Raw genomic sequence first — 5,547 nt, 5'->3', positions numbered from 1 at the left:
CTGATAAGTCAAAGAGGGAGGAATAATCACACTCACCCCATTAATGTAGGAGGAACATAGTAACAGTGTCATGCCAATTGTGAATCAAAACAATTCCAAACATTTTATTCAAATGATCCGAAGAATCCAATAAATTTCCAAAGTTATAATTTCATTCACAAAATGGCAACAAAATTCGTAATTCACTTCAATTTCCACAAAAACCATTTACAGTGCTTTTCAATCAATAAGTATCCATCAAATACCATTCAAACAGTTTCTCACAATTTCAAATCATTTACAATGCTTTTCAAGCAATAAATATCCATTCAAGTACATTTCCACAATTTAAAACAATAACATACAAGTAGTCATAATTTATTTCAATTGAAAATAATTCAAAAGAAATAAATATTGTGCACAAACACAATTTAAAACAATAACATACAATTTGTCATATGAAATATTATTCAGAACAAAATCAGTTGAAAACTAGTTGTGCACAAACACAATTTAAAACAATAATGTATAATAGTCATAATTCATTTCAATTGAAAAATTCAAAAGAAATAGCTGTTGTGCACAAACCTCGATGATCTCTCGGTCCGACTCGGTGTTTCCTTCCTTTCTCGAGCCTTTAGTAAATCGAGAAACACAATTTGAAGTGTTTCAAGATTAAATTAAACTGTCTCTAACGATAATGTTCGATAAACAATTCACTGGATACCTTTATTTGCTTAATCAACCCATATATAGACCCTCGATGTTTTCTAGGTAAATTAGGTCTTAACGTTATTAATATGTCATATTCGATAAGGTTTTAGGGTCGGTACGTTTTACCAAACTCATTTCCTTGTTTAGTGCATTTTAATGCAAGTTGCTGGATTCCGAGATACTAGTTTGACCTAGCCGGACGACCTAGTTCCCTCGGTTTTCGGGTTTCGGTCAAAACTGCAAACTTGTAGATCTATGTCTTATGGACCGCAGTGCAAAATTTTAGGTCATTCCGAGTTAAGTAGACCAAGTTATGGTCATTATACTATTGCTGGTCAAATGGTATCAAATTAGGTCAATTTTAGGTCAATTTGGTCAACTCTGGTTCGGCCAGTTTTTGGACCCGAACTTGTGCAAGCTTTTTGACTTGCTTATGGTCATTTCTGGGCTTTGGTGTCTTCATAAGACTTTTAGGTATGGGTCTTAACTATTCATGGTTAAAATTTCAGGTCAATTGGACCTTTTTTGAGTGAGTTATGGCCTAAACACTCACTGCTGCCCAATTGGTCATTCTTCAGGTCCTAATTGCACCTAATCCGAATTGGTCATTTTCTTATGTCACCTTGCAAGCAGAATTTTGGTATGCTTTCTCAATGAAAGTTGGCACATTTTGTGCCTAGTTCCACCTCCAATTGGTCTCATACCAATTGAGGTTACACATTTAAAGTTATAGGCTAAAATGTATACTGCCTTTAGTTACCTTGCTTAAACATACATCAATGACACATTTACCTTGCAATATGTTTACTTCCCTACCAAATCTGTTTTGGTACATTACCAAAAACATATTCCACTTTACATTAACATCACTTTGGGCAGATTGCAATTATCCTCAATACACCAATTAAAACTCACATTTACAAGTTCTAAGTACAATAACATACACACCTAACCATTACAAATTTTTACATATACTTACACAATCAATCTATACACATATCCATCAACTCTCAAGGTCAATATTCTGCCAATACTTTCATGAACATATACATTTATTCAAGAATCTCAAGGCTGCCGCAAACTTCCTCAACACCAAAGTATTCCACAATTCATCAATTTCCATCCAAATGCAAAAATCACCATATATATATATGGAATAATTTACTAGGATATTACATAACCATAACCAACATAATTCTCATCAAATATATGTACAAATACTTCATCAATACATGACTACATGGCTGTCCAAAATGGACATCTCAATAACTCTTCAAACTTAAAAATTTCCTTCACAAAACCAATACCCATAACATGTACACAAAGTTTAACAAAACCATCTTCAAAAGTGTAAACTTACCTTATGGTTGGAACTTGCCAAACCTTGATTAAACTTCTTAAATTTGGTATCAAGCTCTTCCTTATGATGTGTAGACAAACTTTCATGAAGGAACCTAAGTGATTGGAGTTGAAATGAGGGGTTAGATGAAGCTTGCATGAAAACGTTAATGGAGGTTTTTCTTCTTCTTCAATTTGGCTAAGTTAAGGGAGTGAAGAAGATGAACATTTTGCTGGATATAGTGGACTTACATCAGCACCATTATGTGTTTATTTTATTCCTTTAGTGGTCCACTTACTCTAATTAATTCATATTATAAGTTAAACTTTCACTTATTCCACATTAAACCCTTAATTCTCACTATTTACTTTAGGTACTACCAAATTAATTTTTCATTTTATTTTCTAAATGTAATATTATTTATTTTTAATGGACATTTAGGTCAAAAGATAATTCGGGATGTCAAATGACCATAATGCCCCTGTTCGGGTTGCATTCCAGATTTTTTGGTAATACCGGGTTTTGTCTGTTTTTCGATTTCTCACTTTTCTTTGTACTAATTATTTAATTTTTCTTTGATCTTCCTAATGATTATTATTCTTCAATGAGGGTCTATTTAAGTCCCAAAAATGTTTTCCAGGGTTCCCCGCAGTCCAGGGCTAGTCAACGGTCCACGCCGTGACTTCCCGGTGCAGTCACCCATCGCTAGGGTTCTCGGCTCGCTTAACTTAGTTGCATTTCTTTACTATTATTTTTCCTTTATTTTTCTTGTATTTTCTTTTCTTGTATTTCATTATTTAATGTCTCCTCACTCATATCGAAGTATAGTTCTAGGCATTCTAGCTGTCCGGACAACACTGGTCACCAGAACAGTAGAACGTACTACCGAACTTAGGGGTGTTACACTCATATTCTTAACAATTTAAGAATAGAATTTCTAACAAAATATCAATAGACCTTTTCTATTACACATAAATATCTTATGTGAACGAAAAAGTGGAAATTCCTTTTATTAATAAAAACATGTACAAGATACATACTAAATGATATGCTCTAGGGCATACTACTAACATATACAAAATATTATCCAAACACAAAATATGTCCAGACATGTAAAAACATTTAGATCCTATGGCTAAAGCTTCAACAGTTGAGCCGTCGCCAATCCAGGGTCTAACATCTCGAGAACGCAAGCTACTACTATTTGCTAGTTCCTACATATCATCAGAAAAGTGAGAATTTACACCAATATCTAAAAGCCAAGCTATAGATAAACCATGAGTATCATCAGAATCTAAATAACAAAATATGGACATACCTTCCGAAGGTGTATCTTTCTTATTCTTCAGAGAAGCAAGATACTCTGGGCAGTTCCTTTTCCAGTACCCATCCTTCTGGAAGTGGAAACACTTCCCTTTACCTCCATCAGCTTTAGTCTTCCCTTTCCGCTTAGCTATTTTATTGGAAGGACCAGGAATCTGAGATTTCTTTTTCTTATTGCCCTTCTTCTTGTTGGAATTTGTTGCAGAAGAAGATGCAATCAAAGCTACCTCTTTTACTTTATTCCCCGGCATATTCTTTTGGGCAATAACCAGCATGTTGAGTAAACCAGCCAAGGTGCATTCCTGTTTAGTCATATGAAAATTTGTCACAAAATTACCAAATGAGGGACTAAAGGATCAAATCTGTCAGCAGTTGGAAATCCTTGTTAAAGTCAAGATGTTCCAGCTGCTCAATCAGCCTAATCATCTAGTGGACATGAACCCCAACATTCTGTCCCTCTAACATCCTCATGCGGAATAGCTGTCTAGATATCTCATACCTAGCATTCCTACTATGCTCACCATACAACTCTTGTAGGTGAAGGAGGATCTCACTCACACTCTGCATGTTCTCATGCTGCTTCTGTAACTCATTACTCATGGAAGCAAACATGTAACATTTAGCTCTCATATCATGCTCCTTCCACTTGTCCAAAGTTTCATGTTTCTCTTAAGTGGCCTCTTGAGGTAAGGGACTAGGAACATTTGAGTCTAGAACATATCCTATATGTTCAAGGTTCAGGACAAATTTTAAATTTCTTAGCCAATCAGATAAATTAGGTCCTGTCAACCTATTGCGATCAAGTATGCTTGCAAGGATATTGGATGGTGGTGGTTGTTCTATGCTCATTATTATTAGAAAATTAACTACAGAAAATAACCAGATGAATTAGTAAATGTATCATGTAATTAACCAAAATGATTATGGTTTTTTAATCAAATTGGTTCTCCCACTAACTTAGCGAATCCTACACTTCCAAAGTAGAAAACGAAAATCCTAGTTGGATGGATTTCTAGTGGGTGATTGAATTCTTATAATCCTATTGATCATCCTCAGGCACATCCATTATTGGAATAACAATAAATTATAAGTGAGCAACTCCTTGCCCATCACATCTCATGTGAGGTTCAATCCTTTACCTAGCCCCTAATGCTCAAAATCTCAGGCACATCCATTATTGACTTTTCTTGCATTAGTTAAGTTGATCCCATTGAGCTTGTAAACATGCAAATAATTTTAATGTCCTTAGGCACATCCATTATTGGCCACCAAACTATTTATATATTTACAACATCTCATGCTTAATAATTGTTCTTAAGAAAATCTCTTAAATTAATTGCATCATATCTAACTATTTAAAATTTCTTAAAATAATTGCCCCAATGGAGGGCCCATGTTATAATTAATTTAATTATAGCATATCTAACTTAATCATTTGTTTGAAAGATTTTATGGTCGTCCTAATTACTATTAAGGTCTCACTTTGCACATTATCCAATTAGCATGCATATACCATATACTTGCATACATTCCCATACATCTCATGTATTCATGGATAATAAATAAATATCATATGATCATGGACTTTTCTAAGCGATTCAATTCTGAGCCACCAAGAATTGAATCAGGGTATTCCTAGGTGCATTTCATTCATTCATTTTACAAGAGTTGCTGAAGGAGTACATAATCAACACTTGATCTTGAATTCCTCCAACTGGTCCCACCAATGCTCTTGACCTCCTTGATCTTCTTGCAATCAAATTACATAGTAATCCTTGGCATACCAAGGCGAATTTACAAGAACTAAATAAATGCAATTACAATCCAAAATTATTACAACCTTAATAATACATGCCCAAAATAAATTAAAATAAATTAATTAATTTACAACCCAAAGAAAACATGAAAGAAATAAATCCAATCACATTGGTCTTTTTTAGTGCATGATCATCCATCATGCATATCACTATTTAATAATTAAATAAAATATACATATTTAAATTAAATTGAATATCTCATATTCAACTTAAAAATCCAGATTTTAATGTGATTCAAAAAAATTTAAAAATTCAGATTTGAAACACATTCAAACAAATTTAAAAATTCATATTTGAATCACATTCAAACAACTTTAAAAATTTAGATTTGAATCACATTCAAACAACTTTTAAAATTCAGATTTGAATCACATT

This window comes from Hevea brasiliensis, chromosome 5 (assembly GCF_030052815.1).
Source record: "Hevea brasiliensis isolate MT/VB/25A 57/8 chromosome 5, ASM3005281v1, whole genome shotgun sequence".
In the NCBI taxonomy this organism is placed as follows: Eukaryota; Viridiplantae; Streptophyta; class Magnoliopsida; order Malpighiales; family Euphorbiaceae; genus Hevea; species Hevea brasiliensis.
The sequence above is the reverse complement of the archived record's forward strand: the minus strand, read 5'-3'. Positions refer to the sequence as shown.